This window comes from Tursiops truncatus, chromosome 6 (assembly GCF_011762595.2).
Source record: "Tursiops truncatus isolate mTurTru1 chromosome 6, mTurTru1.mat.Y, whole genome shotgun sequence".
In the NCBI taxonomy this organism is placed as follows: Eukaryota; Metazoa; Chordata; class Mammalia; order Artiodactyla; family Delphinidae; genus Tursiops; species Tursiops truncatus.
In genome coordinates this window covers 19,827,152-19,853,943 of record NC_047039.1, presented here as the reverse complement: position 1 = coordinate 19,853,943, position 26,792 = coordinate 19,827,152, and the positions used below count along the sequence as shown (strand labels likewise).

The 26,792-nt window shown below is 36.2% G+C and overlaps 1 pseudogene; it reads left to right on the top strand.

Moving 5' to 3' along the window:
- Positions 1-26,306, top strand: part of LOC101320667 (serine/threonine-protein kinase MRCK alpha-like) — a 33,231-nt pseudogene extending 6,925 nt beyond the window's left edge.
- The last annotated feature ends 486 nt before the right edge of the window (positions 26,307-26,792 follow it).

The window sequence follows — 26,792 nt, the reverse complement described above, 5'->3', positions numbered from 1 at the left end:
AATTCCGGAAAGTTCCAAAAAGGAAAACTTGAATTTGCCATGCACCAGCAACTATTTACATAGAATTTACGTTGAATGTGCCACCTGCCAGCAACTATTTACATAGCATTTACATTGTATTAGGTACTATGAGTAATCTAGAGATGATTTAAAGTATACAGGAGGATGTGGGTAGGTTATAAGCAAATACTACATCATTTTATATAAAGAACTTGAGCATCAGAGGACTTTGGTATCTGCAGGGGGTACTGTAATCAATCTCCTCTGGATACTGAGGGGTTATTGTACTAGGTACCTAGGAGGAATAATTTGAAATTGATTCCTGAAGTGGGGAGAAACTAGCATAGAAAAAGCAGCCATCATTTGCATGATCATATTGCTGAAATCCCCTTGGGGTTTCCAAAATTGTTTCAAGTTCTGTATGAACCTAATACTATTAGGGAAAAGAAAGCTATGATTTGACACACAGGAGTTAATTCATGAAAACTTATATAATTTATTTATATACTTCCATTATAAGTTTACCATAAATTTGCTAAAAAGCATTGTTTCGTTTGAGATGCAGAATGCTTAGATATATTAAATGTACCTAACATATAAAAATAAATATAAACATACTTTGACTTAAGTATATATAGATGATAAACCAGATTACCTCTGAAAATATGGTTTGAGAACGATTTTAAAGAGATTAAGGTCCAAAAAGTCATGAACGTTAGTTTCAATTTTCTGAGTTTAATAAATTTTTGCTGATGTGTTCCAGGTTTAGTGCTACCAGACCCAAGTTCATCTTCCTTGGCACTTTTTAATACAACTACCTATGCCATGGCTCAGTGTGAAGTAAGTACTAAACTTCTTGAGTATGTTCTACAGCCACTTCAGAAGTCACTGATGTGCTCAGAGTAGCACTTTCCCCTTGCAATAAAACTGTTTTAATATTATTCCCTGGGAGAGGCCTGAAGTCTTGATATAAGCACATAGGAAAGAAACAGTTTTCATGGAAAGTAAGGCTGCAAGTTTATGTAAGTTACAAGGTCATCTGTATTAGAATTAAAATAACAAACAATATATTTTACACTGTGAAATATGACACACATACAGAAGAACGTATAAAACACCTCTATAGCCCGCGCTCACATGAAGACAGGAAACATGACTGATGCCCCAAAAGTGTGCCCTTCTAGTTGGTAGCAAGCCCTCCCTCTCTGCTGTGGGCAGCTGCTACTCTGCTGCTCATGGTAAGGACGTCCTTGTTTTTGTTATGTTTTTACACTCGATGTATGCATCCCTACACAAGAGGATTTAATTTTAGAATGTACGTAAGTGGAATCATACTGTATATGTCCTTTTGTGTCGCAACATGGATGAGTTTCATCCATATGCAGCAACAATATGTTCAACTGTATTTCAGTATATATGATGGTCTATTATATGAATACATTGTAGTTTATTTACCCATTCTATTATTGAGGAACCCTTGGATATATGTCTGGCTCCAGTCAGAAAAATAGGAATTATAACAGTTATTTTAATAGAGACATTTTATTTTATCTATTTATTTTGAAAAGCTTTATTTAGGTTTAGTTGATATACAACTGATGTACATATTTAATGTATACAGTTTGATGACTTTGTACATACACATACACCCATGAAACCATCACCACAATCAAAGTAGTAGATATATCAATTACCTCCAAAAATTTCCTTGTGCTTCTTTTTTGTTGTTGTAAGAACACTGTTTTTTTGTTTGTTATGTTTTTTTGCTGTGTGGCATGCGGGGTCGTAGTTCCCCAACCAGGGATTGAACCCCGGGTCCCAGCAGTAGAAGCTCGGAGTCCTAACGACTTGACTGCCAGGGAATTCCTGTAAGAACGCTTAACATAAAGTTCTTAAGTGCATTTAACCATATGGTGAACTATCGGCACAACGTTGTACAGCAGATCTCTAGAATTTATTCATCTTGCGTAACTGAAACTTTGCACTCACTGTCAGACATTTCCCCATTTTCCTCTCCCTGCAGTCACTGACAATCACAATTCCACTCTCTGCTTCTATGAGTCTGACTAGTTTAGATTCTTCTTATAAGTGGAATCATGTAGTATTTGTCCTTCTGTGACTGGCTTATTTCACTTAGCATAATGTCCTCTGGGTCCATTCCTTCATTTTAAAGCAGAGAATTGGTTAAACAGACATTGGAGGACTAAAAATGCAAAAAGCAAATGGTGAGGTGACACAGAGGCAGGAGAAGCTACCATCTCTGGAGCTTGAAAAACAAAAAGAAGGGGTAGGGGTTTAAGAACCTAGAAGCTTAGAAGATGGGGCTGGTTCACAGAGTGTAGAAGGAGACTGCAGACCAGGACCCACTGCTGCTGGGAGGAAGGGATCTGCAGGCAATTACAGAGTCGTTGTGCACTAGGCAAAAGGAAACACCAGACTTTTCAGAGATGATAAACACTGGCTCATTGTCAACGCTAATTTCTGGGACACAAAGCACCACCAATGTCCATAAGTCAGCCTGGAGCTATATCATACAGGAGGTAAATGACATTTTGGGCTGGGACTGTGTCTCAGTTGACTCAAAGGGACCATGAATCTAACTGTGGTTACTGAATATATAATTGGAATAAATATACTAAAAAACTGGTATGATCCATGCATGATCTCTGCAGTCTGGGGAGTGAGGGAGGCCTATTACGGTAAGAAGAGCCAGATGGAGGCCCTGAGGCCTTCTCTTTGGGGTAGTCTGGTAGGCAGAATTCGAATCGACCTTTAGAATTAGTTTTTGCCACCTGTTGTACATACCCTGTAAAATCCCCTCCCCTTGAGTGTGGGGAGGATCAGTGAAAATGATAGAATATCATTCTTATCATTAGGTTACTCATCAGTTGACTTTGAGTTAATGAAAAGGGAGACTATGCTAGGTGGACCAGACATAATAAGGTGAACTCTTTACAAGAAGGTTGAGTGTCAGAAAGATGCTATTATGCTGACCTTGAAGACGCAGCCTCCGTGAGTTTTATAGCTGCAAGGAAATGAGTTCTGCTAACAGCCACATGAGCTGGAAAGAGGACCCCAAACCTCAAATGGGATACCAGCCTTTCTGATACTTTGATTTCAGCCTTGTGAGACGCTGAGCAGATTACCCAGCCATGCCAAGCCCAGATTCTTGACATGCATAACTGTTAGATAATAAATGGGTATTGTTTCAAGGTGCCTCATTTGTGGTAAATGGTTACTCAGCAATAGAAAACTAATGCAAATAGTAAAGCAAAAGCAATACCAATGTCCTGGGGGCAGGTGAAGAGGGTAGTGCAAAGATTTGAAAAATGCAGGGTTGGTTGTCTTTTTCAATCTCCTTTAATCACCTTTTTGCCCTGTGCAAAAGCACATAGATATTGGAGAATGCAGTAGTTTATTGAAGCTTAATCAAATGGTGGCTGTAGTTTCAGCTCCTATTCCGCATCTCTTATATTTACGGGAGAAAAATATTAAGAAGCTCTCATACCTGGTTCATAGTTACCAATCTTACAAATGCTTTTGTTCCTTTTATACCAGTTTGTAAGTTTGGTTTTGTGCACAAAATGATTTGGTTGCTTTTTTGGCTGATGATAACTGTAAACTAATAGTGATTTTCAGACATATCTCTATTTCAAAGATGTTAAAACATAAAAAAAATGTGCATCTTAGAATTTGTAAAATATGGTCAATGATAAACTTGGAGATAATTTCAGGGAAGCAATAATAAAATATGGCATGACATATTTTAAAAAAGAATCAGTGGACATAACTGGCAGCAAAATGAAGACAGTGGAAGGGAGAATTTGTGATTTAAAAGACAAACCAGAACAAGATGGAGAGAGAAAATAGAAAATACAGCAGAGAGGATAAAAATTGTAGGAATTAAGTGAGAAATTCCCAGCAGTTGACCCAAGTCCTGAAAGGTGAGTAGAGAGAGAAGAGCAATAGTTAAAAATGTCATAGCGGAGACTTTTTCAGACTCAAGACTAGATCCACAGTTGCAAGAAGCTTAGAAATTCCAAGCATGATAAAGGAGAATATATTCATGTCTAGATACATTGTAGAGCTGCAGAAAATGATGAACAAAATCTTTAAGTCATCCAGAGAAAAAAGATTGATTACCCTAAAAATAATAGCAGAGGGAATAATAGGTGAATTCTTAAAAATTTCAACAGAAGCTGGAAGAGGAAAGATATATTGAATGTACTATAAGAAAATAACAGCAAACCTATCTATCAAAAATGAGGATAAATTTCTTTTATTTACAGATAAATGAAAACTAAGAGAAGAGGATCTGTCAGCAACAAAATCTCATTGAAGGAAATTCTAAAGAGTGTAGTGTAGGCAGTAGGAAACTGATCCCAAATGGTAGGTCTAAGATAGGAAAGGAAAAAAGAACAAATAAAGTGGTAGATATATAAGCAAATGTAAATTAGCATTGACTGAATAAAACAGTGATAATAATTTCTACAGAATTAAAAAACAAACCAAGATGGACTTTCAAATGGAGATAATAACATTTAATTCAAAAGAGAGGTAAATGAATTGAAAGTATCCCAAGATCCATGTATTGCTCAGAAGGAGGGTAAGGATTTGATCAAATTCAGATTTGTGGAGTTAATTGTACATGCTTTAATTTCTAGGGAAACTACAAATAAGATAGAAACAGTATTAACAAGTTCAAAGGTGAAAAAGTAATTATAACTATATTCAGCTAATCTAACAAGACAAGAAAGGAGAGGAAAAGAAACAATGAATAGATGGGACAAATAGCACAAACTAAGATGATAGAAATAAATCTCAGTAAATCAGTAACTAAAATGATTAAAAGTGAAGAAAATTACTCCAGTGAAAAAATAAAGATTGTCAGACTAGATAAAAATAAAATCTAACATATACTGTCCATAAGGGAAACATCTAAAACATAAGTATACAGAAAGCTTTAATATCTAAACATTAGCTAAAACAAGTTACATAAATATCAGATAAAATAAAATCTAAAGCAAAAAAAAATATTGTAGGTAAAGAAAGTCAATTATATAATGAAGGTTATTTTACCTGGAAGTCACACTAATCTTAAATATATACTGACCATATAATGTAGTCTAAATATAACTAATATGGAAATTGACAGAACTACAAGAAGAAATAGACAAACTGACAACTATAGTGGAAGATCTGAACACACATTTCTCAGTAACAGACAATATTTGAAAATGATTAACAAAAGTGGACAAATATAGAACAGTTCACATAACACATGCTGAATGCATTTTCTCTTTAAAATCACAAAAACATTAACAAAAATAAGCAGATGGACCACAAACTAAGACTCAACAACAAGTGCAAATGGATTGGACTCATGGAAAGTATGCTCTCTGACCATGAGAAAGCTAAGTTATAAATCAATATTTTAAAATATGTGTTAAACTCCTAATGTAAATCAAGAAATACCTTTTTAAGTAAACTATTAATCAAAGGAGAAATTCTAATGGATATTAGAAAATAGTTTGAAGTGAATAATAAAATACTACATATCAACACTTGTGGAATGCAACTAAAGAGTATTTAGAAAATTTTTATAGCCTTATATACATAAACTAGACAAGAAGAAATCCTGAAAAGTTAATGGGCTAAGCATCCATTTTAAGAAATTACAAAAAGAAAAGCAATTTATACCCAAAGAAGGTGGAAGGCAAAAGTAAAAAAAATAATGCTGTAAAAAAGTAACATAAAATAGAATGGAACAGTAAAGCCAATAATTTCAACCTTGATAAAGCTAATAAAAGTGACAAAAGTGTGACATGGTTCATTAAGAAACAAACAAACATAAAGGCACATAAAACCAATATGAAAAATGATAAAACAGACATTATATCTGGGGCAGATAGTTAAAGATAATAAAGTATATAATAACTTTAGACCATTTCAAAATATGCAAAAAATCATGTCAATATATGAAAAAAAGGACAAATTGTTAGAAAGTATCACTTATTGTAATCAACTCAAGAAAAAAAATGGAGAAAAGCTTATATTCCTATAATCATTAAATAAATTGAATCTGTTTTTAAATATCTCCCCACACATAAAACTCCAGACCAAAATAGCTCTATCAAACATTTAAGATGAAATAATTTTAATTTACACAAAATCTTCCAGAAAATAAGGAAAGAAGGAAATCCCTGTGATGGTTAATTTTATGTGTTAACTTGAGTAGGCCACAGGGTGTTCAGACATTTGGCCAAACATTATTCTGAGTGTGTTTGTGAGTGTACTTTTGGATAAGATTAACATTTAAATTGAGAGACTAAGTAAAGAAGATTGCTCTCCCCAATGTGAGTGGGCCTCATCTAATCAGTTGAAGACACGAATAGATCACAAAGACTAACCCTCCAGAGAATAAGAGAGCACTTCTTCTGATTGACTACTGAGCTGGGACATCAGTCTTTTCCTGCCTCTGGATTTGAACTGGAACTTTGGCTCTTCTTGGGTCTGAAAGCCTGCTGGCTTTTGGACTGGAACTTACACCATCAGCTCTCCTGGTTCCCAGTCCTTTAGATTTGACTGGAACTACATCATTGACTCTCTTGGGGCTCCAGCTTGTTGACTTCAGGTCTTGAGTTTTCTAAGTCTGCATAATCATGTGAACCAATTCCTTACAATAAATAAATATGTATAAAATATACATATAAATATATATTTATATAAGATAAAAACATATATATATATATACACACATACATAAGGATACATAAAAAGATATAGACATTAAAAAGAATTGGCTCACATGATTATGAAACATAACCAATAGGAGATATAGATATATAGATACAGATACTGATATATATTCCTGGTGTTTCCGTTCCTCTTGAGAACACTAAGACAGATTTTGGTGCTTAGAAGAGAAGTGCTGCTGTAACAAATACCTACAAATGTGGACGGCTCTGGAACTGGGTAAAGGAGAGAGGATGGGAGAGTTTTGAGGTGCATGTTAGGAAAAGCCCAGATTCCTATGAAGGGATTGTTGGTAGAAATATGGACATTAAAGGTGATTCTGCTGACAGCTCAAAAAGAAAAAGGGAGAGCTGGAGAGAAAGCCTCCATCTACTTAGAAAAAAATATAAATATTCATGAACAGAATATTGGTGGAGTGTAGTTGTTAAGGGCCATTCAAATGGAAATGAGGAAGAGCGTATTGGAAATTGGAGAAAAGGCGATCCTTGTTATAAAGTGGCAAATAACTTGGCTGAAGTATGTTCTAGTGTTTTGTGGAAGGTAGAAATTGCAAGCAATGAGATTGGATATTTAGCAAATGAGATTTCTAAGCAAAGTATTGAAGGTGTGGCTTGGGTTCGCCTTACTGCTTACAGTAAAATGCAAGAGCAGAGATATGAATTGAAGAAGGAATTATTAAGCAAAAAGGAACCAGAAATTAGAAATTTAGAAAACTCTCAACCTATTCATATTGCAAAAAAAGAAAGCTTGTTCTGAAGAGAACACTGAGCGTGTGGCTGAACAGCCACTTGATAACAAGATCACGGGTGTGATACATGGATTTAATGAGTCATCTCGGCCGAGGCCAGGAATAGAGATGGCATTAAACCAGCAGGAGACACTGCCAGTTTGAAGTAAAGGGGACAGAGAAAGCCAGGGAGAATGAAGGAAAGCTGTCAGACTTCTTGGGTTCTACAGAAGAGGACCTAGAGCTATGTGGCTGTGAACTTGCACTATTTTTAAAGGAAAGGGAAGAATGACCTGAAAGGCAATTCAGAGATCATAAGGGCTGCCACTCGCATCATAGGCCCAGGGGTCAAAACTATTTGCTCCTCTGTTTCAGAGACAGAGCTTCTGTAGAAAACCATGTGGGCAGGTCCCATTTAGCTGAAGGGGCAGGGTCACCCCACAGAGGAGGGGGGGTTGAGGGTGATGCTGCCATCTCGATGGGCCAGGAAGGTAGGACATTGAGGCAAAGAGGATTATTCTGGAGCCTTAAGATCTAATGGAGTCTGTCTTGCTATGTTTTGTACTTGCTGGGGACCTGCCACCCCTTCCTTCTCTCCTATTTCTCCCTTATGGAGTAGGAAAGTCTAACCTATGCCTGTCCCAACATTGTATTTTGGAAGCACATAATATGTTTGGTTTCATAGAGTCACAGTTTGGAGAGGAAGTTTGCCTCAGGATGAACTGTACCTCAAATCTCAAACATACTTGATTTAGATATTTAGATGAGACTTTGGACTTCAGACACTAGGGATGATGCCTAAATGAGTTAAGACTTTGGGACTGTTGTACTGGAATGAATGTATTTTTCATATGAGAAGGACATGAATTTTGTGAGGCAGAAAACTATGAAATGAATTTTGTCCCCCGCTAAATTCTCATATTGAAGCCCTGATCCCCAGTGTGACTGTATTTGGAGATAGTGTTTTTAGGAGGTAATTAAGGTTAAATGAGGTCATAAAGGTGAGACCCTAGTCTGATAGTATTGGTGGCCTCTTCCATGTGAGGGCATAGTGAGGAGCCAGCTGTCTACAAACTAGAAAGAAAATTCTCACCAGAATCCAACCACGGTGGCACCCTGATCTGAAACTTCCAGCCTCTAGAACAAAGAGAAATAAATTCCTGTGTTTAGTCACCTAGTCCATGGTATTTTGTTTTGGCAGCTATATTTGACTAAGACACTCCCCAAATTATTTTATGTGGCTCCTGTAACCTGATACCAAAACCTGATGAGGACAATATTAGAAGGGAAGATTGTAGTCTAATCTTACTTGTGAACATACAGAATTCTTCTTCTGACATTAATGAGTATTTTGTTGGTTTTATACCTGTTGTGAAAAATAAAGGTTTTGTCTTAACTGAAAACAGAGCTTTAATTTTTAGCCACTGGTTTAAAAGATTATTGAAGGTAAGGCTAGGATAACAATGTTCGTATGGCTGTTAAAGACAAAGGTACACAATCCAGGATTTTGGCTGAAAATACAGAAGCATTCTTTGAACTGTAGTTTGAATTTTAACAAGAACATGTATGGCTTTATCTGTGCTGATAGCAATGGCATTCCTTGGAACACTTCAAAGATTATATACACTGTTTTCAGTATATTTCATCATTATTGCTCAATGGTAGAACATCTTCATAAAACACATACCAAATTTGATCTTTTGTACACTCTTAGCTCTACAGTGAGAATTCCCATGAAATGCTGAACATAATGAATTCTTTAAAAAAACATTGCTAAACAGAATTCAGTTATATATAAAAAGAATAACACAGCATGACTAATTTGGTATTATCCCTGACACACAAAGTTTGACTTTAGAAAATGAATGAGCATAACATAGTAACAGTTTAAAAATAAAAATCATATATCAATAAAAGCATAGGAACATCTGATAAAATTCAACATTCTTTTGTGATACAAAAACAAAAGCAAAACCTCTCTTCCCAATTAGAAATAGAAAAGAACTTCCTTAATCTGATGGAAGGTATCAGCACCAGCAACAGAATTCATAGAAAACAGTGTAATTAATGGTGAAATACTGAAACTTTTCCATTTTTATATTTAGGGACATGACAAAGATGCCTGCTATGACTATTTCTATTCATTATGAAATGGAGGGTCTTTTAATAAATTTTTAGAATTAATAAAAGAGTTTAACAAGGTGGTTAACTACCATGTCAATGTACAAAAATCAATTTACAGAGTATATTGTATGTACAGAATATATTGACTACAATGTCAGTATACTCAAAGGTCTTTGTATAGACGAAGAAGAAATATTAAATAATTACCATTTTAAACACACACCATTTACAATAGCATAAGAAATCAAGTATTTAGAAACAAATCTAAAAATAGCTAAAAGGCCTCTAGGAAGAAATATTATAAAATTTAAAGAGGGACACTTGAAAAGGCCTAAGTTAAATAGAGAGTTATACTATAATCCTAGATCGAAAGACTCAATATTATAAAGATATTAATTCTCCCTTAACTGATAATATATCAGTTCAATCAAGATTCAATCAAGATTAAAGATTCAGTATAATATATCAAGGTCAATATAATCTTGATAAAAATCCTATTTTTTTTTATGGAATTCGCAATTTATATGGAAACACAAAAAGCCAAGAAAGTAAAAATGCTTTTGAAGAACAAATAGGCACTAAGAAATATCAAGACATTATAAAACTACAGTAATTAAAACCGTATGGTATTTGTAAAATCATAGACACGTAAACAAGTGGAACACAACAGTTCCCAGAAAAAATGTATTGGGAATACTTGATTTATTATAATGCTAGTAGTGTATAACAGTGGGAAAAAGACCATTAAAACACAAGGCTTAGAGTGGAGATAGATACTTGTAACACATACAACTAACAAAGGCACATATCCAGAATATGTGAGGAACCTTATAAATCAATATGAAAAAGACAGTCAACCCAGTGGGAAAGTAGCAAGAAACTTAACAGGTTATTCATAAAAGAGGAAATCCAAATAGACAATAAACATATTAAAAGTTCTAAACCTCATGAGATGCCACTAGTTAAAATAAAATGACTATAAAAGCAAATGTTGGTGAGTATTTGAAGAAATATGAACCTGCATATACTATAATTCCATTTCTAGAAATACATCCTACAGGAATGGTTGCACATTTTATGCAAGGAGATACATAGAAGAATGTTTATAACAGCTAAAACACAAGTGTTCATCAAAGTGTAGAATGAATAAAGAAATTATGTTAATATAATGGAATATACTATAGTAATAAAAATGAATAAATTATAGCTGCACACAACACCATGAATGAATCTCTCAGCATAATGTTGAGTGAAAAAAGCCAGGCACAATAAAGAACATACTATGAGCAAAATTAAACAATGTTTTTTGTGTTAGTCTCAGCCTATTGGTAGTGATGCTCTTGGCTAGGAATGCCCGGGGCACTCACCTGGGCCATAGTACTTGTAGTGAGTCCCACAGACATTCCTTTCCACCACCACAGGGGCCATTGTTGTGACTGGACTGAGACTTGTGGTTCTTATTATGATAGCAGGATGTGTTTCAGTAAAAACTATCAGGGAACTTTGAGGAACAGGATTGATCACTCACAGATCCTGGAGGGTACATGGCATACCCAGTGGCCACACAATGAGGTGGCAGGTAGAGAGAATGGGAGAGAAAGTGGACCCAGAGCTCTGCTTTTCTTTCTTTTTTTTTTTTTTTTAACATCCTTATTGAAGTATAATTGCTTTACAAATGGTGTGTTAGTTTCTGCTTTATAACAAAGTGAATCAGTTATACATATACATATGTTCCCATATCTCTTCCCTCTTGCATCTCCCTCCCTCCCACCCTCCCTATCCCACCCCTCTAGTGGTCACAAACCACCGAGCTGATCTCCCTGTGCTATGTGGCTGCTTCCCACTAGCTAGCTAGCTATTTTACGTTTGGTAGTGTATATATGTCCATGCCACTCTCTCACTTTGTCACAGCTTACCTTTCCCCCTCCCCATATCCTCACGTCCATTCTCTAGTAGGTCTGTGTCTTTGTTCTCGCCGTACCCCTAGGTTTTCATGACCTTTTTAAAATTTTTTTCTTAGAAAAAAAAAATTCACAATTTATATGGAAACATGAAAGACTTCGAATAGCCAAAGCAATCTTGAGAAAGGAAAATGGAGCTGGAGGAATCAAGCTCCTTGACTTCAGACTATACTACAAAGCTACAGTAATCAAGACAGTATGGTACTGCCTATTATTTCTTATTCTGCCTGAATAGGAAAAGTGGTAGTGGACATCTTTGCCTTGTTTCCATTCTTAGGGGAAAGCATTTGGTTTTTCATCATTAGTGGTAGTGCTTGCCTTAATTTCTTGTAAATGCCCTTCATCAGGATAAGGAAGTCTCTTGTATTCCTAGTGTGTTGAGAGTTATCATGAATGGATGTTGAATTTTGTCAAATACTTTTTTTGCATCAACTGATATGTTAATTTTCCCCCCCTTCAGACTGAAGATAGTCTCTTTTTAAATTAAATTAAATTAAATTGGAGCTAAGGCATCAATAAATTGCCTCCTAGGAGGGATTCTTTATTATATTCATTCTATGAATCCATATGAAAAAGTCTATTTATTGGGATGCATAGTAAAGAGGCATTTTTTTCTTCATAACTTTGAAAAGTTGGCAAATGTTCTGAATCTCCTGCATTTACTACCAATTTCTTGTATTTTTTCTCCATGGTATTTGTCATTATTCAAGTCTATATACTTATATGCTCAGCTGTGCAGCATCTTCACCTACAATCAAACTTTATTCCCCAGTAACATCTGTAAGCATCCAATTCTTTCCATTTCAAAATGTATTTTCTACTATTTCCTTGGAAAGAAAAATTCTATATCATATGGACAGCCAAATTTCATATACTTTTGAAGTCTAATTTAAGAAATGTAATCTAAATTACCTGTACCCATTTTTAGATTACTAGTATTCACAAAATCTTGCTGAACCCTCTATAATTGATTTTAATGTATTTCTACATATTTACGGCCATATATCCCTTCTACATTTATAAGACAAGTAGTTCAAAGAGTCTTTTGACGATTCTGATCATATATCTACTTAATGAAAGTATCTTTTAAATACGTTTATGATTAATATTCTCCTTTTAATGTAGTCTACATGCACATGCTATGACACACATTTAAAAGTAGCCAAATTGATATAAAGTATATGAAGTATACATATATTTTGTTTGTAGAAATAGAAAGCATAGATTTAAATTACTTAAAATATATTTTCAGCTTTGTGAGAATTTTAGTTTTACTGTGTTTTTGTCTAACAAGTATTATTCTTTTGTCTTACTTGAGAAATAATTTAATTCTTATAATTTTAGTGACATAGGTAACTTGCCTATATTTATTTTTGTCTCTTTGATTCAGATCACAGATTCTGCTCACCTTCCAGTTCACACACCAATGATAAAGAGAAAGGAATATCATAATAGAATCCTCCTTCCAACTAAGACACTTGATTTAGTTATAAACTTAACAGGTCCTTGAAAAATGAGAATAAGTTAGTTTTGGTCTCTAACCCCTCCCTCCCTCCCTCTCTCCTTCCCTCTCTCCCTTTCTCCTTTCCTCCCTTCTTTCTTTTCTTCCTTTTTGCTTGTAGACTTCTGGTTAAATAGAGCAGATTCAAAAATGCCTACACTTTTGCTTTCTAATGAAACTTGTTAAACAGACTAAAGAGAGAGAGTAGACAAATAAGTCAACATAATTTTGAAAGATGGAAGAACCTGAGTGAGGGGTTAGGAGAGCTGAGAAATATGAATGCCAGGTGCTTAGAAATGACTTGTCAAAAAGTCACAAGATAATTAATACTTTGGAAACCTAGGAGGATTCAGGGATTAGGGACACCAAGTCCTTTAGGAGGCAAGGGTGACATGTGGTGCTGAAAAGAGGGGAATAAATTGAAGATCTGAGAAAAAGCAGGTAGCCCCTGTACACAGTCAGGGCCCATGGCAGGGACTGCAATCTGTCCACATCACAAATCAGGAAACAGAGACAATGAAGGTGAGAAAATTTCCCAACTAGTATTTGGAGAAACCGGATTTTGTTGTAATTTAGATATTGCTAATTTATGATAACAATAATTTCAGGTCAAAGAGGCATGATACAGAAATGGACAATCCCTAGTGGATTTTCAAATGGTTGATAATTTTGTGAAGACCTCTGGAGTTTTATTTGTTGGGGTTTCAGCTAGAAATTTCAGTGTGCCTTCCACCTAGAAAGTGTAATATGGCTTGCTTAATCAGAGTGTTCCAATTCCTGGAGCACATTATTTTTTTATTGATAATAGAAAATGAAACACATAATTTTCTATAGAGATAAAATTTTAAATTATTCTTTTTTTCCAAAGAAGGTATAAAAACCATATTATTTTTTGTTACCCCTCCCCAGTAAAAATATGTATACATAGGCAATTCTGACTCCATTAATAGTTAAGGAATCATTTGAAGAATTTATCAATCTAGAATTTTTAAATGTTCAGGATGTATCAGCTCAAATAAAGGCCAGGCTTTATTAATTTGGTTCCAAATAGTAGTAATGAACATTTGATCACCACTTAAATAATTCTCCTTCTTCTTCTCCTCCTCCTCCCTTCTCTTCTTGGTAATTTTTGGATCCTTTAATCAGTATTTTCCAACTATGAAGTAATTAGGGGCAAGAATCTTAAATGCTGGTAAGAAAAGGGGGAGCTGCTTATCTTGGCATATAAAATGATATTTTGGGCAGGGTGGGTTGAAGGAATCACCAGAATCAGCTTTTCATAGTTATTTAACCATCGATGTGTGTTTATTCTCTTCATTTTGTAGCATGAAACCCACAGGTTTTTCCTCACGTCCTTTACCGCTCCCACCAAGTGTCACCAGTGCACATCTCTGATGGTGGGCTTGATAAGACAAGGCTGCACCTGAGGAAGGGACACATGGAGTCAGAGCCATAATACTTGTACCTAAGTTTTTTAGTCAACTCAGTGGTTTAGTCAGCTGCCATAACAAAGCACAGAGACTAGGTGGCTTCTAAACACAGTCATATATTCCTCACTGGATGGAAGTCTGAGATCAGGGCACCAGTATGGTCCAGTTCTGGTGAGGACCCTCTTCCAGGTTGCAGACTGCTGACTTCTTGCTGTGTCCTCATGTGGTGGGAGGGGCCAGGGAACTCTGTGGGGTCTCTTTTTTTAAGGGCATTAATCCCATTCATAAGGGCTCCACCCCCATGACCTAACAAAGTCTCCACCTCCGAATACCCTCACATGGGGATTAGGATTTCAACATGTCAATTTTGAAGGAACACAAACATTCAGTCCACTGCATTTAGTTGGTAAGAAGAAATTTCGTTCTCTTTGAATTGTAGAAGGATGACGGTGAACTGATTACTTTACTAAAAATTCCTCTGAATCTGTTTCATATGAACGGGTGGTCATTGGGAGCATTTGGGGGGGACCTCTGCATTGTGCAGCTCCAAAGAGCCTCATGCCCTCATACCTGTGTGAACAGCACCCCAGGGAGGCATGCTGTGTAGCCTGCAGGCAAGGCCACACTTATTAGGAAAATGTGTTTAATGAAATTTTGTTCTCTGTAGCACTAGTAGAGTATGAGGACGACATTCACCAGCTTATGTGACAGGAAAATGGAACACTATCCTTGAGTTGTAATCCTTTTATTTTACTCAATGAATTTATTACAGTAGATATCGTTGAAAGAAAGAAATATATGTTTGGAAATATCAAACAGTGGATCACAGTGCTACACAGGCACCTCATACGTCATCCTAGGGAACAGACTCTGTACTCATTGGTTTCCCCAGCCAGTCCTGTAGAGTGTCCACTCAGAGACTCACAGCGCTGAGCAGGACAACTTTCCTGCCCTCAGCATTGTGACAGTCACAGATGCCTTAACCATAAATGTGTCCTAGCATATTAAAGAAAATAGGATTTTAAATGGGGAATTATGTGCCCATACAATTCTCCTAGGGCAGCAGAGGCAGGCTCTGAGCTGAGCTCCGAGGTGCATCTCCTGCTGCCAGCATTACTCAGTCTCTGTTGAGCCTGGGACAGCTCCACCATTGTCCCAAGAAGACGGTGAATCTGGAAGCTGCCACCACTGCTGCAGCCCTCAGAACCTGCAACTTCTGCCAGAGTCAGGAAAGACCCTGTTGTTGCAGAGTTAAGAGAGCTTCCATCAAATTCAAAAACCACCACTGCAGCTGTGACCTCACACTCCCTCTGTCAAGATCCAAGCCAGTAAAATGGATGTGCTACATCAGGCATCTCCCCCAGCTTGACTCAACTCAAAGTCTCATAGAGAGCTATCTTATTAGTGGAGCTTACATCAGGTCCAAAACTTAGTTCCAAGGGAGTCTGGGAAATGTAGTTTTTAGCATTTCACCTTTACAGTAGTAGACAGAATTGCAATGGGGGTTGAGGGAGTCAAACCATCATATCCCCTACAATCTTATCTCTTTATTTCCCTCAAAAAGCATGTGGGTTCTCATGTCACACAACCTGTGTAGAAAAAGCTCCAAAAACGTGTCCCATGCCTTTTCATCAGAAGAAAGGTGCCTTCTGTCTAGACCCACAGAAAGGCATGGGAACAGCCTATGAAGGCCATGTCTGGGTAAGTGTCAATATTTTTGTTTCATATGAAGTCTTAAAGAGTTTATTAATCACTTTTCACAATGTGTGCACAATATTTTTCAGAAATATTTATGATATGTTATACGATATTAATTATATGCAACTGAAAATCATCTGAAGAATATGATTTCAGAATAAAGTTTAGGTGTCCCTGATAGGATATTTTCAAATTTCACAAAGTTTTCTGTTTAGACCTTACTTTGCAATGAACAAATGCTAAAATCCCTTCTAATGATGTAACTTTGACTTCCAGTCAGTAATAATAAATTATGAAGCTAAAAGTGAAAGAATCTTCTTCAGAAATATTTAAAATCTGAGTTGAACTTGAGGCTACCAAAATTGAATTTAATCTTATGTAGAGGCAACGCTGTGACTAGTGTTAATGGAAATTGTATTGATCGTATTTTCACCACCCAAGTATTGTTTAGTCCTCAAAGGAATTATGTTATGTAGTTCTGTTCCAATCTTTAACAAGTGGTAGATTTGTAACACATTTTTTTTCATTTTTATTATTTTAATTTTATATGTAATAAATGGGTAGTATTTGATGTTTCAGCTTGGATTGCTTTTATTTGTTTTTTGAAAAATAAAAACTAAAGATTCCAAAGAAAGCAGGGATGAAAAAAGGATGGCAGAGGGCATTGGCTCTAGTGTGTGACTTCAAACTCTTCCTGTATGATATGGATGAAGAAGAAGACTCAAAACCCAATGTTGTAGTTAGTCAAGTGATTGACATGAGGTAAGCTTCGAAAGGGAGATTATTTTTTATCAAAAAATCTGGGAATAAAAGTGGTTTCTGAAATTTTTAAAAATAGTGCTGTCATTTAACTTATGTTAAGTTTCTAATTTTCTCCATTGCCATGTGAACTTTAAAATGGAAGATTTCTGCCTAAAGTTTGCATCATTACCTCTTAGTTATGGATTATAATTGTGTAATATTTGTAAGAGTTTATTTATTTATTTATTTTTAGTCAGAAGTTTATATTCTTATTGTGTGTGTGTGTGTATGTGTGTGTGTAGCAGAAAAGGAAATACAACCTTAAAACCAGATGCTCTTTATATTGAGATATAATTCATATATTATAAAATTCACCATTTAAAAATGGGCAACCCAGTGGTTTTTAATGTATTCACAAGGTTGTAAAACCATCATCACAATCTAATTTTAGAACATTTTCATCACACGAAAAGGAAACCTTTATTAATTAGCAGTCACTCTGCATTTACCCCTGCCCCCAGCCCCAGCAACCATTAATCTGTTTCTGTCTCTATGGATTTGTCTATTCTGAATTTTTATATAAATGGAATCATACAACATGTGGAGTTTTCTAACTGGCTTCTTTCACTAAGCATAATGTTTCAAGACTCACCCATGTAGCATGTATCAATACTTCATTATTTTTCATGGCTGATGCCCTTTATCAGGTTGAGAAAACGACCTTCTCTTCCTGGTTTTTTGAGTGTTTTTATCTGTAAGGGCTGTTGGATTTCGACAAATGTTTTTTTGTGTGTCTATTGAGAAGATCACATGATTGTTTTCCCCTTAATTCTCATGATGCATTACATTAATTGATTCTTGTATATAAAACCAATCATACATTCCTGGGATAAATCCCATTTGGTCATGGTATCTAATCTTTTTTATAATATGTTGGATTGGGTTCAATAGAATTTTTGAAGATATTTGCATCTATATTAACAGGATATTGGTTTATAGTTTTGTTGCCTTGTGATATTTTTGCCTGGTTTTGGTATTAGGATAATACTGACCTCAGATTAAGTTGGAAAGTACTCTCTTCTCTTTTATTTTTGAAAGAGTTTGTGAAGGATTGGTATTAAATATGTTTGGTAGAATTCACTAGTGAAGTCATCTGGTCCTGAGGTTTTCTTTATAGGATATGTTTTGATTGCTAGTTCAATCTCTTTACTTGTTATAAGTCTATTGAGATTTTCTACATCTTCTTGAGTCAGCTTTAGTACCTTGTGTTTTTCTAGGAATGTTTCCATTTTCTTTAGATTATCTAATTTTGGGGGCATACACTTGTTGATAGTATTCCCTTACACTTCTTTTATTTTCTGAAAGGTCAGAAGTAATGTTCCCACTTTACTTCTGACTTTAGTAATTTGAGGTTTCTTTCATTTTTTCTTGGTCAGTTTAGCTAAAAGTTTATCAATTTTAGGTGATCTTTTCAGAAAACTAACTTTTGGTTTTCTTGATTTTCTCTTGTTTTATTAATTCCACTCTAAACTTTATTATTTCCTTCCTTCTCCTTGTTCTGAGTTTAGTTTGCTCTTCGTTTCCTAGTTTCTCAAGATGGAAAGTTAGGTTATATATTGATTTGAGATTTTCATTCAATTATCCTTTCTGACCCCTTTTCTCTCTCCTCTCCTTCTGGGACTCCCGTTATATATATTTTAGTATTCTTCATGGTGTCCCAAGGGACTCTGAGGTTCTACTAATTTTTCTTCATTCTTTTTTCTTTCTTTTCTTCAGATTGGATAATGTTAATTGACCTATCTTCAAGTTCAGTGATTCTGCTTTCTGCCTGCTCAGTTCTGTTGTTGACCCCTTCTGGTAAATTCTTCATTTCAGTTATTGTACTCATCAACCTCTGAATTTCTGTTTGGTTCTTTTTTGTATTTTCTATTTCCTTATTTATATTTCCTACTTGGTGAGACATCATTCTCATAGTTTCATTTAGTTCTTTAGGCATGATTTCCTTTAGGTCTTCAAACATATTTAAAATAGCTGATTTAAATCTTTGTCTGGTAAATCCAACATCTGGGTTTCCTCAGAGATAGTTTTTATTGATTGCTTTTTTCCTGTGTATTGGTCATACTTTCATGCTTCCTTGCAAGTCATACAGTATCACTTTTTTTTAAACTGGACATTTCAAGTAATACTATTGTCAGCTCTAGTTATCAAATTCTACTTCTTCTCCAGGATTTGTTATTGTTGTTTGTTGTAGTTGTTTGTTTGTTCAGTGAATTTTTCAAACTAATCCATAAAGTCTTTATTCTTAGTCATGTGTAGTTATTTGACATCTCTACTTCATTAGCTTAGTAGTTAGCTAATGATTTTGCAGAGATTTCTTTAAATATCTGGAACCAGTGAATCTCCCACACTTTGCTGAAGAGCTCTGTGTGCAAGTGGGGTCACTTCTTCAACACTCAGCCAGGCCGTTGACAACACGTTATACTTGTGCAAAGCCTCAAGAATATTGGAAGAAATAATGTCAGAAAACCTCCCAAATTTGATGAAAAACATTCATTTATGCATCCAATGTCAGCCAGAGGTGAGAACTTATGTCCTTCTCTGGTCTTTCCTGAGCATATGCATAGCCCTAAGCATGTTCACAGTTCTATGCATGTGCATGATGCTCTAGATTCTCAGCAATATGTCAGACCTTTTCAAAACCCCTATGGATATCTCATTTTCTAACTTCTCCTTTTAAGAGTTTTGGTTAATCTATTATTTTGTCCAGCTGTTAAGCACTGCATAGGCAGCTATGCAGTTAAAATGCTTGCATGAAATAGTTTTTTATGAGTTCCCCTTGGGGAATAGACTTTTCCCCGGGAGACCTCTGAATCAAGCCTAATACTCCAGCTCCTTTCTCCTTCCTCCTTCTACTCTCCAGCTCCCTCAGGTGTCCAGTGGCTTCTAGGATGCACTGTGAATGCAGGCTGCCATTTTTCAAGGCTACTGAGGAGCTGGAAATGGAGCATGGGCCTAGGGCGAGTTAAACTACCACAAAGCTCATACTCCTTACCAAGATTCAGCTTTTTTTTTTATTATTTTAAATAAATCCTCCTCAGATTGCCACAAACCTTGGTTAATTTATAGAGTTCTAAAAAAGTTGTGTCTGATGAATTTTGCTAGTTTTCTCATTTCTTTTATGAAGGAGAGAATCTTCAGAGATCCTTACTTTGCCATTGTTGCAAATGTCACTCCAGACACTCTTTAAGTGTTTAATAAAATTGAATCGATGAACTTATAGAAAGTGTATCCTTTGGGGAAATGCAATATGTTCTCTGCTCCCCCTGATTCTTCTGCACCTTTTCGGCTCCTCTACACTTTTCTCTTAGTGTCTCTGAGCATCTGTCCTTGACCTTCTTTTCTTCCTTCTCTGCACACTCCCTGGGTGGTCCTTTCACTTCCTGTGGCTCCAGGTAGTGAGACATTTATTCATAGTATTCCCTTATACTTCTTTTCCAGGTGTAACCTGCACTATGATGGCTGTGTGCTTGCTCAGCCTGAACTTTCTCCTTATCACAGATTCTGTGGGTCTCTACATTCATCTTGTCTTATTTTGATTCCTTACTCACAAACTTTGTTTTATATTCTTCACCTCAGCTAATGTCATCTTTGTCAGAACTTTGGTATTACCTTGAATAACTGATACAGGAAACTAGATAATCTTGAAGGTGACTTTAGAAAGTTACTTTTTTTTTTTTTTTTTTTTTTTGGGGTACGTGGGGCTCTCACTGTTGTGGCCTCTCCCATTGCGGAGCACAGGCTCCGGACGCGCAGGCTCAGCGGCCATGGCTCACGGGCTCAGCCGCTCCGTGGCATGTGGGATCTTCCTGGACCGGGGCATGAACCCGTGTCTCCTACATCAGCCGGCGGACTCTCAACCACTGCGCCACCAGGGAAGCCCAGAAAGTTATTCTTGATGTAGATTTTCAATAAGTTGGTTTGGGAGTGTGTGTGTGTGTGTGTGTGTGTGTGTGTGTGTGTGTTTCATTTTGGGGACAGGGAAAATTAAAGTGGTGCTGGAGCCAAGAAGTCCAGCTTACAATTGTCCATCCTTCAGATCAAATGAGTGTCTGCGTTAAAGTGGTGGCTGCAGGAATTACAGAAGAAGAGACAGGTGCAGGAGATATTACTAAAGTGACCTCATGGGACGTGGTGAGTGGCAGAAAAAGGAAGATGAAGAAAAGAGTAGCAATACCAGATGGTACTGAGATTTTAAGTCATCAGGACTGAAAAACTGAGGGTCACATTGACAGCTGTAGGGATATAGTGGAGAATGATAGCATTGGGGGGAAAAATGAGTTTGTTCTAAGTGTTGGAGAAGCCAAAAATTATCAAGTGAGCAGACTTCTACTTTCAACCAAGATGGAGTAACAGGGGCCATATTTATATTTAACCTTCCCCGTGAAATAATAAAAGAACTGATTTAAGGTTCTGGATATCAGATAATGAAGGGAAATAACTGAGGTCAGCTCTATACTTGCCCCAGGTTACTGCCTTGTGAGAGTTTCCAGTATATAACACAGAAAGTGGAATCCCGCAGACCCAGGTTAACTCCCTGAACTGAAGAGATGAAGCTGAGAGTCCAGAGAGACCCAGTAGCCAGAGTACACAGGACAAGTACAGAGCTAGAGAGGAGAGAGTGAGGGAGAGAGAGAGAGAGAGAGGGAGGGAGGGAGAGATTGAGAGCATGCACTAGCTCTGCATGAATCTACAGAGGATCTAGCTTGAGGATTCAGCAGATTACTGATCAGCACATGCATGTGAGGAAAACTACAAAATGTTAGCCAATTGAATCCAATATTATGTAAAAATTATATTGCATCTTGAGCAAGTGTAGTGTATCTCAGGAAAGTTGGTTTATATTGAAAAATCAATGTATTTTACCATATCAACAAATGAAAAAGATCATGTCAGTAGATACAGTAAACACATTTGACAAAATCATATATTCTTGATGAACACTTAGAAGGGAGCTTCTTCATCCTGATAAAGGGCATCTATGAAAATCCCACAGCTGACATCATAATTAGCAGCAAAAGACTCAATGCTTTCTCCCTAAGATCAGGAACAAGACAAAAATGTTCAATCTCAACACACTTATTTAACACTGTATTGGAAATCCAGGCCAGGGAAGAAAAAGAAATAAAATACATCCGTGTTGGAAAGAAGGAAGCAAAATTATTCATAGACAAAATGAATATCTATGGAGAAAATTCAATGTAATCTACAAAGAAGCTATTAGAACTAATAAATGAATTTAGCAAGTTTGCAGGACGCTTGATCAATATATAAAATAAATTGCATTTCTTTATACTAGCAACAAATAATCAGAAATCAAAATTAAATAAGTAATGCCATTTGCCATAGCATCAAAACATAGGGACTTCCCTGGTGGTCCAGTGGTAAAAGAATCCTCCTTCCAGTGCAGGGGACACGGGTTCGATCTCTGGTCGGGGAACTAAGATCCCACATGCCCTGGGGCAACTAAACCTGCGAGCCCCAACTATTGAGCTTGTACACCTCAATGAGAGAGGCTGCGTGCTGCAAACTACAGAGCCCATGTGCTCTGGAGCCCTTGCGCCACAACATGAGAGAAGCCCGCACACCGCAACTAGAGAAGTCCAAGCATCACAACAAAGACACCGTGTGCTGTAACAAAAAGATCCCACATGCCTCAAGGACTATCCCATGTGCTGCAACTAAGACCTGACACAGCCAAAAATAATTTAAAAATAAATAAGGAAAATAAATAAATATTAAAAAATACTTAGAAATAAATCTGACAAAAGATGTGCAAGACTTGTACACTGAAAACTATAAAATATATATATATATATATTTTTTTTTTTTTTTTGCGGTACGTGGGCCTCACACTGTTGTGGCCTCTCCCGCTGTGGAGCACAGGCTTTGGACGCGCAGGCTCAGCTGCCATGGCTCACGGGCCCAGCCATTCCCCGGCACGTGGGATCTTCCCGGACCGGGGCACGAACTCGTGTCCCCTGCATCGGCAGGCGGACTCTTAACCACTGCGCCACCAGGGAAGCCCTGAAAACTATAAAATATTGATGAAAGAATTAACGAAGATCTAAATAAATAGAGAGACTGTGGTCATGCATTGCAGAACTCAGTATTTAAAAAATGTGATTGTTCTCAAAATTGATCAATAGTTTTAACATAGTCTTAATCAAAATCTCAGTAGGCTTCTTAATTCTTTTTGTAGAAATTGACAAGCTGATCCTAAAAGTCATAGGAAAATGCAAAAGAGTTAGAAGAGCCAAAACAACTTTGAAAAAACAAACAAACCTAGAAATATATATAACATTTCTAATATACATATAAAATATATTTACATATGTATTTTTAACATGCACATAAAATATACTTTCATATATAAAACATTTGTAACTATATTTCTGAATTTTCTGTTACCTTAATATATACAATATTTTCAACAAGTTGCAAAATCTAGCAACAAATGAAATTGGAATTTTAGATATCTATGTGTAAAAAAATCAACTTTGATTTATACTTTATACTATATACAAAATTTAACTCAAAATAGACCATAGAACTAAATGTAAAACCTAAAACTGTAAAGCACCTAGAAGTAAACATGGGAGAAAACTTTGCTGATCTTGGATAAGGCAAATAGTTCTTAGATACAACACAAAGCACAACAGGTAAAATTTTAAAATTCATAAATTGAACTTCATCAAAATTTAAAACTTCTGTTCCTTGAAATACATTGTCAAGAGAAGTAATAAAAGCTGCAGACTGGGGGCAAATCAAGTACCTGACAAAGGACTTATATCTAGAATATATAAAAATTCTTAAAACAGTATTGGGTTGGCCAAAAGGTTCATGTGTTATTTTCTCTAAGATGGCTCTAGTAGCACTAAGATGTCTTTGACTTCATTTTAAACAATTTTGTTAGATTGTATGTGACAGCTGTCATATCGGCGTGCATTAAAAAAAAAACTTATCAAAATTGGTGAATTTTTGTGTAGCCATTTTAATATTGAAGATGGAAGGAAAAAAGCAACATTTTCTGCCTATTATGCTTTATTATTTCAAGAAAGGTAAAAACACAACTGAAATGCAAAAAAAGATTTGTGCAGTGTATGGAGCTGGTTCTGCGACTAATCAAACACGTCAAAAGTGGTTTGCGAAGTTTCGTGCTGGAGATTTCTTGCTGGATGATGCTCCACGGTCCGGTAGACCAGTTGAAGTTGATAGCAATCAAATAGAGATATTAATTGAGAACAATCAACGTTATAATTATGTGGGAGATAGCCGACATACTCAAAATATCTAAATCAAGTGTTGAAAATCATTTGCACAAGCTTGTTTATGTTAATGACTTTGATGTTTGGGTTCCACATAAGTTAAGTGAAAAAAACCTTCTTGACCATATTTCCGTGTGCAATTCTCTACTTAAACGTAATGAAAAAGTTCCATTTTTACAACAAATTGTGATGGGCAATGAAAAGTGGATACTGTAAAACAATGTGAATGGAAGAGATCGTGGGGCAAGCGAAATGAACCACCACCAAACCACACCAAAGGCAGGTCTTCATTCAAAGAAGGTAATGTTGTGTATATGGTGGGATTGGAAGGGAGTCCTCTATTATGAGCTCCTTCGGAAAAACAAACGATTAATTCCAAGTGCTGCTCCCAATTAGACCAACTGAAAGCAGCACTCAATGAAAAGCGTCCAGAATAAGTCAACAGAAAACGCATAATCTTCTATCAGGATAACGCAAGATGGCATGTTTCTTTGATGAGCAGGCAAAAACTGTTACAGCTTGGCTGGGAAGTGCTGATTCATCCTCCGTATTCATCACACATTGCACCTTCGGATTTCCATTTATTTCGGTCTTTACAAAATTCTCTTAATGGAAAAAAATTCACTTCCCCGGAAGACTGTAAAAGGCACCTGGAACAGTTCTTTGCTCAAAAAGATAAAATGTTTGGGGAAGATGGAATTATGGAGTTGCCTGAAAAATGGCAGAAGGTAGTGGAAAGAAAGGGTGAATACACTGTACAATAAAGTTCTTGGTGAAAATGAAAAATGTGTCTTTTACTTTTATTTAAAAACCGAACGCACTTTTTGGCCACCCCAATAATAAGAAAATAGCCCAATTAAAAAAAAAAATTTAAAAAATGGGCAAGGGATTTGAAAAGATACTTCAATAGAGAAGATACATATGTCAAATAAGCACATAACAGATACTTACATGCTCAACACCATTAACTATTAGGTAAATTCAAATGAAATAGCCATGAGGTACCACTTCACATCATAAGAAAGATTAAAATTAAAAAGATCATTTCGAGTATTGGGAGGATGTGGAGGACCTAGATCTCTCATATATTGCTTTGTAAATCATATAATAAAAAGCTAAACACACATCTAATATATGATCTAGTCATTCTCCTCCTAGGTATTTCTACGAGAGAAAGCATACCATGAACATTCATAGCAGCTTTATTTAAAATAGCCCCAAACTGGAAACAAACCGAATGCCCATTAATGGGTGAACAGATATGTTGTGGCATATCCATACAATGAAATATTACTCAACAATAAATAGAAATGAAGTATTCATCCATGTGGCAACATGAATGCATCACAAAATTGTTATGCTGAGAAAAAGCCAGACAAAAAGACCACATATTGTATATTTCATTTCTATAAAATGTTAGAAAATGTAAATTAATCTAGAGTGACAGGAAGCAGATCAGTGGGGGAGGAGGGAAGAGTGCTAAGGATGGGGGGTAGGGGTTGCAAGCTGTACAAAGAAACTTTTGGGGGTGATGGACATGTTCATTATCTACAGTGTGGTGATGGTTTCACAGGTGTATACATAAATCAAAACTTACCTAATTGTTCACTTTAAAAACGTGCAGTTTATTATATGTCAAGTCTATCTTGGTAACATTTAAAAAGTATACAGATGAGCTGATCTGAGGGCACATGGCCCATATTCTAGGGACCATGGCTTTGGAGTCAGACAGGTGCTCCTTCCTAGTTCCCTGTGAACGGTGAATCAGGGACAGCCCAGAGTTAACTTGCGTTTTCTGATAATATGCGACAGGCAGGGTACTGCTGATACAATATTTTGACCACTGTCAGTTACTGAAAAGAAGAATGTTAAAAATCAGGGAAATTGAGGATTATGCTTATTTATTGTTTTACTCACTTTCAGGTGATTCTACTCACTCCCAGTGTCTCGCTTTTCCTTCAGGGATGGAGCACTTTCTGTTAGTTCTGTCTGGCCCTCTGATTTTATTCCTGCAAGGAGAAAGGAAATGTCTCGTATGTTTAAGGTAAGTGTGCATACTGCCATTGGATCCCTTGTATGTTTTGTTTCATCCCTTTTTTGCCTGTTCCTAGGGGTCAGGGCTCCTTGAGTTACTGAAGGTACCTGGAGGTTGAGATTTTAAAAGTGCTGTGAGATAGTTTCTCTCCCTCTCCCACTTGCCACAAGAAATCTAGCCCTTTATTCTTATTCAAAAATACTATAAATAACTTTTTGCAGGTGTCACATCTTTCATTCTACAGTTAAATCTGAGACTTAAAATACAAATGTTCCTGAGGGTGTCCATTCATTCCACACTAAGGTAACAGGACAGATATAATTCATAGCTGAAAACAGGGGAAGCTTACAAAGCAGAATGGTACTGGGGTGGGGGGTGTGAAAGAAGAAGGGAAAAACAGTAACAGAGGAAGAGAGACCATATACTTCCGGATCAGACATAGAGGAAGGTCGTCGATTCATGGACCTGCAGTAGCATGAATATGCAACTTCTAA